Raw genomic sequence first — 13,497 nt, forward strand, 5'->3', positions numbered from 1 at the left:
TTGCGGCTGCTCTTTAGTTTGTGTTAAAGTCAAAGTTACCTTTTAACCAACAAGTTTAACTATTTATACCTGTGAATGCTGTTGATTTTTGGTACATTATCGGTAGCCTGCTTTAATGCCTTAATTTGCAGTACGTAACCCTTGTTTATCAAATAAATCTGGAACAAGTTTCGTTACCTGATTTTCATCATTTTAAAGCTACTCTTTTAGTTCAAGGTGCTCATTGCTAAGCATGCCACCTGTTATTAGACTTGATCAGGACAGACTGGATAATCAATGGATAATCAATGGATAGTCAATGGATAATCAATGGATAGTCAATGGATAGTCAATGCATAATCAATGGATAATCAATGGATAGTCAATGGATAATCAATGGATAATCAATGAGCAGCGTGTGTAGGTTATCAGGGTAATCCAGATCGACTTCAACAAGATAAACAACATGGTCTGCTACTTTTTTTTATCTGTCTCATCTAAAACCTTTTCTTCCTTGTTTGGTAAGAGTTATCTTTTGTGCGAGGGGCAGCACTCAAGATGTTTGTTTAATACCGCATCTGACGAGCATCCGTGTAAATATTTGTATCATATATATTTCTGGTGCCTCGTTTTGTTGTGCTGCCCACCAACTAAGCTGTTAAAGATTTTTATCAAACAATAATGTCCATTGAAACGCAGCAGGTGGACTGTAGTCTGGTTAATTGTTTGCTTATAAATCTTGGGTAAATTAGATCTTTCTCATCAACACCAGACACATTAATGCTCACATGATTTGTTTTTCAACCTTCGATATCTGTTTTTTAGAAACTGGAAACTCAATGCAAAAAAAGTTATTTTTTTAATATGTTTTGTCTAATGTGTTTACCAATCTGGATTTCGATCTGCAGGAAACAACGCAGACAGTACGTTCCACATGAAACAACGATCACCATTATTTTTAACATTGACGTAGCACCTGCTTCTTTTTTAGTTTTCTCTGATAGTTAAAAAAAACGAACTCCTTCGGAGTGGATTAGTCTTGGAAGTGTGAAAGATAACAAGAATGACAATGCCAACCTGAACCTGACTTGGTGAAATCGTCCATTGTCTGCCATATTTAATGATAAAAGTCTTCTATTATCGACAGGACAGCAGCTTTGGAGTGTCATGTGTTTCTGAGCGACCATTTATTTCGTTGATATCACGTAGTAATATACAACTGATGACGCAAGTTTTCTTGATAATTATGTCGCACTTTACAGCAAGCGAGGAAAATGCTTGGAGCTTGTCTAAATTACTCATTATGCATAATAATGCCCAAAACACGTAAAATTGTCTAATACACATTTAAATTCATTCAAAACATCTTTATTTTTCGATAATGACATTTGATGCTACTTGCTTGTTGTCAACTGCCTAATGAATAAAATTGCATTACTTCTTAGCTCCACCCACTTTGCCTTATGTTTCCCCAATAGAGGCCCATTGATGAAATAATTATCAGTTTCGCTGTTGAATTTAACGAAATTTTTCATTTTTCGTTCTGTTATTATTTCCACTATTAAATAAAGGGAAAAATAATTTAATATATTGAAATCAATGATATAGAGTTTGAATTGGAAACAATCTGTTAGAAACGAGTGCATAGAATAATTCAAGAACATAGTACTAATGTTGCATGTGATTGAAATGAGGTATTGAAGCTATCTGCTATTTTACGTGAATGATTTGTCAAGCACAAACGTCATTGTCTTGATTTGTATGCTGCCAATTTACTTGGTGTTGAAAACTTATTGAAACAGGAAAAACTATTGAACAATGAACACCAGTGATTATCATATTCTGGTAAAAGGATTAGGTGACACAACTTTCACGGAAATATTTGCATATCATTTTGTGTGGCAGAATTTTGAAGGTGAGATTCCCGAAGGAAAAAGAGTATTTAATCTTAATCTCAACGTGATTGACAATAACATTACAATTATGAGTTTGCAAGATGCGTTTATAAGTACAAGGTTGTAATCGTGTTATTATTAGAAATCATGTCATTGTTAGAAATGTTAAAACAAAATAAATTGTTGGAAAATTCAATAACACATGTTATCTGTAAAAGTTAGTGGAACAAACACTAGTGAGGTGAATTGCTTATTTCACCATTTCGTTAATGAGGTTTTTTTCACGGTCCAGCTCCTAATGGTTTAGTACTGTACAACCACGACGGGGTAAAAACAAACTATAAACTTGAGAACTTAGCTGCTGTACCTCAACAAATAAATTGTTAGCACAGTGTTGCCAGACATAAATACAACGACCTGTTGTTTCAGTTAATTTGGAAACAGAAAAGATTGACCTGTTGTTTCAGTTAATTTGGAAACAGAAAAGATTGACCTGTTGTTTCAGTTAAATTGGAAACAGAAAAGATTGAGTTTCAGTCAATTACATCTGCTTATAAATATTTTGAGATAAGACGAAACTTAGTCACAAAAGTCGCCTACTGTACTAACAAATGAAAACTATCAAAAAGATCTAGCTAAAATAATAATTTTCTTTATTGTGATTAAAAATCAGTTAATTCTCAAATCGAGTATCATATTCAGATCACTCGAGATAATGTCTGTCATTTCCTATCATGTCAAAGAACCATGTGCCCAAGTCATTACGGCTTCTTTATCGCAACAACAACCAAATTTCCATTTTCCTCCAAATCTTTCTTTCGTCTGCTGTTAACAAAACGTTTCTTCTACAGATATTTTCTGAAAAGTGACTAATGTCACATTTTACATGATATCCTCTTGTTGTCATCTTATGGCATCATTTTTGACAAAATTATTCTAATAGAATGTCCCTGCTAAAAGAACTAGCTGACATTTACTCTTTACCACCGCTCCAGCCCGAACAGCAGCAACAGTAGCTGCAACAGCAACAACAAGACGATTGTGATCCAGAAGATTATTTGATCAAAAGGAACAAGAGAAAGATGTAGTTGACATTCATTTTGAGAACAATGTTCTTGAGAGAAAGAATCATGCCGATCGTCTAAAGGAAGGCACAGTTTGAAATATCAACTAGCAAACAAAAATAAAAACAAAAATTACACATGAGGAACATAATATATTTAATGAAAGATTAAAATATTTTGCGAACATTGCCATAACCGGGCGACAAAATATATAAAATTCGATTGTGTATTCGTGAAGATCTTTGCCATAATGGCGGCGTCAGGGACGCTACAAGAATATCGGAAACAATATCGTATTTCATAGTTTTAAATCGGTATAGTGTAAAATCAGTTAGATAGAATGCGAGAGCATTTACGATGATATGATTAAAAATCTGTGATGCATCATGTTGGGATCCATGTAGTAAGGTCATCACTGTACCCACGATATTATACTAAGCTTTTCTTGCCTCTTGCTTTTATTATTTTCTCGATGACAAACATATCACATTTTGTTCTTTTTGTTTTTTGTTGAAGATTTTGTTTTCAAAAACTTTTATTGACATCTTCACCGGAAAGATCTTTTAGTACGTAAGTTACTGGTATTGTTGCTAAAACTTTATCAACAACAAATACTTCTTCAGACCAATTTCGGGTAAACCCTTTTTCAAAGTTGTTATGTTGTTATATATATATATATATATATATATATATATATATATATATATATATATATATATATATATATATATATATATATATATATATATATATATATATATATATATATATACAAACTTTGAAAAATGTGTTTGTGCGTGCGTGTGTGTGCGTGTGTGTGTGTACGGTATTTCTAACACCGGACAAAATGGACATTAAACGTTTAAATAGCTCCAAGCCCATAGTCAACAATGCCGACAGCCTAGTTGCCTTAAAACTCAAGGTGAAAGGTTTAACAATTTAATAAAATATATCAAATGTATTAAACAATTTCATCCATAAGTTTCTCAATCACAGTTTCTTCTGAACAAATACCAACAATAACCAATCCACAGTTGCCTATTATTATTTCTTCATATGAATTTAATGTCTTCAGTGAGAGTGTTTCTTTTCAATGTTGTCTCTGTTACTCATCTGTCCGCCTCTTATTTCTCCTTTGGTACTTCCGGTACCATTGACTACGTTATCTCTTGCCACTTCCGGATCCGTCTTTTCCACACTTCCGGTACTCTCTTCCATGAGTCCTTATGGAATTGCGCCTCTACACAAAATGCTGACGTCACAGTAGACTTCTCACGTAATTTCAACGTGTCTTTCCTCTCTCCGATCCTCGGGTGTAGCCTCTCACACCCACCCGAAAAGATTCCTCAAGAAGCTTTAGTTCACAAATCCAAACCTTGAATTTCACTAGAATTTCCTCCAGCCTTTTAAAGAGCGCACAACTTCGGCTACTCGGAGTACAGTCTAATACCTCCCAACGTTTCTACGGTCCACATCTGGCGACGTTCGCACATGTGCTGATGGGAAAATGAATGTAGTCTGAACAAATTGCTTAATGAGACTCCTTACTAGATTTGAATCTCTTAGTTTCGATTGTATACGGTATGGTCTCTTTGAATCTGCCCTGGTGTAATTTATCACTTACTTTTTACTCTTGGATTTTCGGTCAACAAAGGCCTTAACTTGCTACAAGCCGGTCGTGACATTACTGACTAAGTGCAAAACAAGCAAAGGTGTTGCTACCTGGTGGTAGAATTCCCACTGAATTTAAATGCGAACGGGTCGTTGCATAATGGTTAAACAACATACAGGCAGTTTCTTTGAGTCCAGAATCGGGTCTATATTCGTAATCTTACATAATACGTATTGACATTATCACAGGTGCTCTTAACTACGAATCAACTATAATAGATATATATACATGAAGCATAAAAATGAGCAGATTTTTGCGCTTAGAGGTTTTTAAGAATAGGCTCTACACATGGTCCTCATTATTGTTATTATATAACAGTAAGTGTGTGCGTGTGTGTGTGTGTGTGTGAGAGAGAGAGAGAGAGAGAGAGAGAGAGAGAGTCACGTTTGCTCAGCCCCAGTTAGTATGTCATGTATAAACTAAAGTATGGTCTGATGTCTAAACAATGCCACAGGCTAGAGTTAATCTCTTCCGCAAGGTTAAAGATTACCGTTACCAGAGAGAAGACCCATCATCTTGAATCGGCACAGGCGGTGGATCGCGCGACTTCCCACATATATGTTAGAGCTTAGTCCTAAGATCAGATGAACCCGCGAGGGACCGGGACGTGTTCTGCATCCGTCCCTACGTGGACATACAGTGAGAAGGACATTGTCCGCTAAGTTTGATTGGATCAGCTCAAAGCGACATCCAATCGGAATTGAGATAGAGAGTTGATAACAATTTCGATCCGAATTATAACTTCTAACTAGCAAGCGAACATTTAGTCTCGCCTAGGAAGATTGCTGAGCAATATAGGGTTACCCCGAGGAAGCCACTCATAATTTGGCGGTAAAATTTAGAGAGGAAATTCTAAGAAAAGACGAAGCTTCGTAAATGTCCGTAAGGTCTTTGCTTGACTTTTGCACAATATTACGGCATTGTAATTTTAATTATGTGTAGTATGTATACTTGATTACTAGGCTCTTTAGCACGTAGAAGAACCTTTGTAGTCTTCATTTGCATGCGTATTTGAGTATTATGTAGATAATTATGTACAATGCTAGCTTGTGGTCTGAATTAATTTTGTAATTTTCTGTTAGGTTACTTCATAGTAAACTAGTGTATTTATTCATGTGATATGTTAGATTTTGCAAATGCTTGAATTGTGAATTTGGAAAATGGTTGAAGTGTGTAAGATTAGTTGATATGGATGTGTTGATATATCAGAGCATAGATATTTGAATATTTATGTACTTTGTATGAGTTGTAATGTAAAGAAATGTGTCTGATTGCTGTGATATTGTTTAGTATAATGGGATTATGAATACGTTCTGATGTGTCGCAATTTATTGATGTATGTATTAGAATTGATACTGTGTTTTTATTACGACGTTGTTTTACCATTCAAGAACGAATGAGTATTTCGATGTGAATGAATGCGTGACCGAAGAAATTTAATAGCCTTTGTTTGATGATAGGCAGTGTGTAATGTGAGATGAGAGGGCTAAGGAAAATATTGTACCGTCCTTGTGTTTTCATAGGAAGTTTTTTGTAGAACAGACTTTCCGATTCAGTTAAGTCCCGAGTCTCTCAGAGGGGAGACGGAAGTGAGACTAGCAGGGCAGTCGGAGTCGACAAGACTAGTCGGTGGAGAGCTTCCGTGGGGAAATGGAAAGTTTTCATTAACTGGTGTCACGTCAGAAAGGTCACACGAACATATACAAGACATTCATGAACCCGACAAAAGCCTTTGACACAGTCTGCGGTGGAGGTCTATTAGAAGATCATAGTTTTGTCCAGGGAATGCCTAATATGGTTCGGCAATTCCATGATGGCATGCTAGCTTGCGTCGTGGGGTGCCTGAAGAAACGGATGATGATAAGGTGGCAGGACAAGGTCCCAGACTGAGGTTCTCACACTGGCAGGCATTGCAAGCATTCATACTCTGCTCATTAAATCACAGATTGAACTTCCAGTTTCCAAACCTTATTAACTTTGTTAATTTCTAATTTATATCAGGCCATACTTGTACTAAAATCTTAAATCAGTATTTTCCTATTTATCTGCAATAAAGTTTAGAAAATAAGGGACGTAATATGTTATATTGCTTTGAATGACGTGATTTTCTCCAAATATAAAAGCAAGGATTATTTTGGTAATAAAGCAAAACAAGCTGAGATTTAGGGATAATATGGATGTCGAAAAACAGAGATAAGAAGACTGAAAGCGACACATTGTTTACAACGAAAACAGAGGTCACTGAAATGAATCAATGAAACGAAATTGATGACACAATGAAACATCTGATTGATTACATGCACTTTCAAATATATGGATTTCTTTTTCAGGATTTTCTAAACTCCTCAATATTTAGTCTGACAGCGTTGAAAACATTCTCAGTATCTATCCAAATTGTATTTTAATGGCCTCCGAGGATTTTTGGGTGGTGGGGTGGTGCAATATTTAATTCAACTGGATAAAAACATCAATGCTTTTTATTCATTTTGATATAAGTGTTGTGTTCTCAATCCATTCAAGAAAGTCAATGTGCAAAATATTCAATCTTGTCAAATATAATCTTATGCTTCGCGTGTATGTACTAATTAGTAATGTACATTTTCAAATAAACTTTAAATGTATCCATTTCATGTCTATTTAATATATTTAGAGACCTTGCTGTCGTAAAATAGCTCCACACTGAATTCACTATTTTGAGTTGGGGGCATTTTCTCTGATCGTTATGTCTAGTTATACTTTTTAAAGACCCATTTGTAACATATTTTTCATATTGGTCTTTTTCAAATGTGTTCAATATTATTGAACCATTCGTCTATTTCCAAACGTAAAATGTATGCTTGCTGAAATCTTTCTTAGTGGATCCATAAGACTTGTTCTGGCAATTCTGTTTAAATTCTGTCATTCGTGCGTCTCAGTGTTTTCTAGTTTAGAAAGGCGTTGAAAGGGGTAGTGGTGGTAATTTTTCTCACTAGTTTTGCCATTTATGTATCAAGTATTGAAGTAGTAATTTAAATCTTAGAAATATTTTAACACACACACACACACACACACACACACACACACACACACACACATATATATATATATATATATATATATATATATATATATATATATATATATATATATATATATATATATATATATATATATATATATATATATAACTATTTTGTATTTGATTCACTTACTAAAGCAGATATATTCCAGTATATAATTTAATATTATATTGATTTTTATTTAGAAATATTTCCACTCTTTTGCAATTTTTTCTTCATATAACATATTTTTAGCAAATGCGAGTCTGCTCTCACTGGTTTTTTAGTCAATTTGTTTGGGGGAGCCATATCTGCTGTTTTGGGTACACATAATCGCTTCTTAAGGACATGATTCGTAAATTGTTTTAACAGGGAATTATAACGGTTGTGGCCGCAGGTTTCCTACGTCAAAATCAACTATGTTTTCACTGAATTAATTCAATGCCACGGTTTAATTTAATTCCTATTGGAGCACCTAGGCTCATACGAAAGACTAGCAGACCCGGATGTATTTCATCCAGTAGACATAGAGAAACTTTCGAATGAAATTTATGATGCCCCAAAGTTTCTCAAGCCCTGTCATCGGAAGTGACAACAATTTATACCCTTGGCACCTGTTTAATGAATCATGACAAATAAAAATAATTAGATTGTCAAAGTTTAACGAATGAATCGCCAAAAGAAAGCATATGTGCTCGAATACGAATTATGCTAATATTTTGGTATACTGGTCTCGGCATCTTGAAAATTCGATGGTATTTTGCCCATTTAAATAAGTATTTTTGTCAAATATAATTAAGAGATTACAAGCCATTTTTGAATAATGTATTACACGTAAATACAATCCAGTACTTTCTCTCGTTCTTTGTTTCCTTCTTCTTTTATATTTTTTCAATGGTTCTATACATGCTTAGGAAAGTCTTGAAATATATCTTAGGGTCTGGCTGTGTCCTATCTCCCAATATGCTTATTACTGCTTCAAACGATTATAAAATATGAAATGAAACTGATACCAATAAAATTAATATGCAAACATTATTATTATTTCATTATATTTCTCATGGTTTAATTTGTTGTTGTTGTTGTTGTTGTTGTTATGCGGTCTAACGCCATTTTTCAGCACAGGATAGGCTATACATGGCGGCCATTATAAATGGTGGAGGAAGAACCCTAGAAAACCCCGAAGCTACTGGCAGGCTTTCTCATGTTCCCACTTTGGCCGATCTCGAGACTCGAACCCATGCCGACAGATGTGAGCTTTCATATGTAACAATATTATTAACAAACCTATTTCGAAACAAAAAAGCTTACTAAATTTGTTCTTCCTACCTTAATATCACATTCATGAATGTTTAAGATCGAAAATAAATATTATTTGCAGTGTGAGTGTGGTGTGTGTGTGTGTGTGTGTGTGTGTGTGTGTGTGAGAGAGAGAGAGAGAGAGAGAGAGAGAGAGAGATACAGTGGAATTTAAAATAATATTAGATCAGTGATAATACTAATAACAATATTTTTGCCCCAAGATTCACAGCTCATGGACAAACTATCAGAACTGCGAACAAAGCTTGTATAAAGAACAAAAAATGACATGGAGTGAGCGAAAATTTAAATACAAATGGTCTTGGCTGGCAAGACATAAGCAAATATATTTTAAACAAGTATTTAGTAATCTCAATCAACAAATAACAATTTCCATATGTAATTTATGTTAACATCGCAGTATAAACATGCACAGAAATAGAGAACTTTAGCTTTTACATATAACGAAAGTTATTTCAATGTATTTTCCAAGTTTGATTATCGTATATACTTCCTTATTATTATTATCTAACTGCAAACACCATAGACACATCCCACAATGCTCCCACTCCTATAGTGTATGGCAATGTGGTCATCCAGGTGCCCTGTAACTGTCGTCAAGAAACATTCAGACGAAAACGCTTGATCACTATGGAACATTACAGTTAAGACCGGGTACTAAACTGGGTGAAGAAAAGAGCACGTCGGGTAAAATTGTCACAATAAAGGGCAGTATACGAATTTTCTTTTCAACATTTGCTCTGGATCACACATTTAGGTTCACCTCGTCTAAAAATGTCCACGGTGTTTAACATTGAGTTCTGCCGTATATGTTTAGTGGGGCGTGTAAATAATGACCTTCCAAAGAACATGGATTTAGAGGATCCAAACAGCTTGAATAATCGAATTTTAAAGGAATGTGTAATCAAATTCTTCAAAACGACAAGCGTTGCTAAAACAGTCAATAGTGACTTTTACTATAACAAACTGCATAGAACCAGATCTACTGGTGCATTGTGTGACGAGAGATTTGGTTTTATGCAGTTTGAAGTTGGATCTGACTTTCAAATGAGTCTCGACAGTATTGTTTCTTTTCTGAATGCTAGGTTGTTCTGTCAATTTATAAATACAAGATCGTTGGCAGTAGTTTATTTTTTATGCATGATTTTCCAACTGTCATTATTTGGCATACAGGAATAACATAATTTTTATCTTCAATTTCTAAACTATCCAAACTCTTCTGCATTTTCTTTCAGTATGATGGTAATAACATTTTCATTAGAAGAACATGTGCTGTAATTTTGATATTGTTCAACAGATTTTAAAATTTTATATAAACTTGTTTTTACTCAGATAAAATACTCAGACAAAATATGATAATTTGTATGAACTGTCTGTACAAAATACATTTTAAAGAGTTATTCATGAAAGTATGAGTTTGTTGTATACAATTATCATACATAACACTGTTTAATGTTATGTTTGTAATATTGTTATATATATTTAATTTGCATTATCTGTTGGCTTTACTTCTCGATTATATGTTATGTACATTTGTATACTGTACTGTAACTTGTCCAAACTCAAGATTATGGTATACCTGAAGGGTAACATTAATTTTGTAAACAACAAAATACATCACTTTTATGTTTCTTTTTGAGTTCGAATTAAATATTCAAATCATTATTGAAAGTTAACGTGTTTACTTCAACTTGAGTTAGAGGCACAGTCTTGATTTTAACCTTTGAAACTTCCACAATGGAAAATTCCTATTAATTGACAGAGCATTTTCAGAAAATGTTAATTCCTATATGGGTCTTGTTTACCTGAGAATTACTCATTCCTGTATTAACATCTGAAGCAGAATCATTTTTATTGTGTTCAGTTTTTCGTTTGGTTGGATTTTTTAAAATTCAAATTATTATTCACTGGAATTACAAAGTACTCAGTAATATTCATGGACTGTAACAGTTTGGAATTATAGTGAATTCAGACATGAACATTTTCGATCATATTATTATGATACGAACAAAAAACTGTTAGTATATCATCATATTCCAGGTCATTGGCACGTTAGCACATTTGAGACAACAGCCACATCAATACATTAAATTTTTGGAACTGATTTGGATTATCACTGGAATTCAGTCGGAACTTATACATTTGGACAAGTGATAGAACTTATAGGACTCTTTTGGATTGAATTCACAACACTAAGTTCTTTATAAATTTTCACTTTGTACTCTAGGGAAATATATTATTTTTTGGTTATCGCTCTTTTTATTACTTAGTTTAGGACCATAGATTCGTAACAATATATAAGTTATATTCGTGTTTTTTTATTGATTCGTTCGTAATGTATTCATTTTCCATACTTCCCATTATAAGATGACCCAGATATTGTCAGACAAAGATACACTGGAATCACGATCGAATATATACAGTGGTATGCTTCCGCACAGTTCCACCCTACAGGCGTCGTTATTATCATAATACTTCACGTACGCAGTTTTTAAAATTAAAGCAATATCCATATTAAATATTAAAGTCAACATAACAATCAATATCTACATAACATAAAGGCTATAAAAACAACAAGATCGTTTTGGCAGTAGGTGTCTTGCTAAATCCAGATCTTGGAGACGCAAATTCTTTCTTTACTTTCTCAAAGAATGAAAGAGTTAGGTTTCCAGAACTGGCTTAGCGATGTTAACAATTCGAATAATTGTTTTTTATAAGTGTACGTGTTATAGTATGTATAAAACAAATAGAACATGAAAAATATATTGCATGTGGATTGTTTGTGAATATACCAGCTCAGTTCAGGTGCTCATCACAAACGTTGGAAATAAGAGACATGTAAGCATAGTAGAATTCAGACAAAGTAAAAGGCTTATGATGTTTGTCTGAGAAAAAAGAAATGTTTACTTGGCAGACGATGAATTCCATTTCGTTTATGTTTTTCCAACTTGTGAACATCTTAGAAAGAAATACTTTAATAAAGTTTTATTATCTTTATCCGTCTGTGTATCCCTCAATAGTCATACTAATATCTTAGTCAAAAGAAATCTTTCATAGTGTATCAATTCTCTGTTTCGTCTCAGACAAATTGCAATATCTGACTTGAACGATGAATGAATATTCTTTGTGGTTGTATATATTTGCGCTATAAAACCACGATGTATTGTAGAAAATTGCGCATGTATATGTATTCCGAACGTACATTTACTCAGAACTGTATTTTGTATTATGGGGCGATTTCGGGAAATCCCCAAAGGAATCCTGAATTCTAAGTAATTAGACAGCGATGACAGATATGCTCTAACTGACTATATGTAAGTATGATAGATGTTTATGTAAAACAATAACAAACCGCGATGCTTTGTTCCACTCTAGCAAGAGAATGACACTCGTCTGTAAAATACCATTTTAAAAAGACAGATTGATTGAATTGCTTGCTTGATTGATTGCTTGCTTGCTTGATTGATTGATTGATTGATAACAAAAAAAGAATTGGTTAGTACTGAAAATGATAATGAAGTTTATTATCTTTATCCATCTAAAGAGAGAGAGAGAGAGAGAGAGAGAGAGAGAGAGAAGTTTGTCATGCACACACTTACTATTACAGCAGACGGCAAATTTAAAGAAAATATATTTTATATAGATAATTCCTCTAGATATTGCCAATCTGACATTCTACACAAATAGTACATATGGTCTTGCTGGTTTTTTTTTTTGTAACACCTTTATAAAAGGCACGAGTCGAAAGTATTTTTAATGCATTAAATTAAGATAAATGATCTGCATTGGAATTTCATTCCTATAATTTTAATTTTTCGTCTCGGATTGTATTACTAATTAAAATGACAATATTAAAGAGAAGTTATAACAGTTCCAAACACCTACTTAAATATGTTTGGTAACTCGCTACAGAGCTGTTACAAGTCTCTAATTTGAAACAATAATGGGCCCTCTAACCACTCCATTCGCCCCCTAACCCCTCCATTTGGTTTTGATTGTTGTATTATCTATCTATTTATCTGAGGCGTAATTGACATTAATTGTCATTGAATTTATTCAGAGAAGTAACTCTGAGTTTAATGTAACAAACATATATCACGATTTACCATGCAGTTATTTATAATCATACACGGGCGGATATATATCTGTCAAACAATAAACAAAAATATGACAGTTGTGCTATTAAGAATGGAAAAAAGAACGCCATTGTTTAATATCGTATTGAATGCGCACGTTTATCTTGTATAAATGCATAATATTTTGTTCCGTAACCTAGTTGAAAATGGTCTTCAAAATGGTCTTCAAAAATATCGATTGAATGAATTAACTGGCATACTTTAAAAATCTACGGACCAATTCCAGTAAAATATGCATTGATAACACGAAAAACAAGGGGCTGACCAATGTATTACGTCTGTATTGGCTTGCAAGTCACCATCAAGCATGAAAGCGCTCAGGGGTTATTTCTACAACGATGAAATGGAATTCATTGACAAATCCACCCCGATTGCATTCACCATTGAGTATGT

Source organism: Sinohyriopsis cumingii, chromosome 6 (genome assembly GCF_028554795.1).
Source record: "Sinohyriopsis cumingii isolate HCF-2022 chromosome 6, ASM2855479v2, whole genome shotgun sequence".
NCBI lineage: Eukaryota > Metazoa > Mollusca > Bivalvia > Unionida > Unionidae > Sinohyriopsis > Sinohyriopsis cumingii.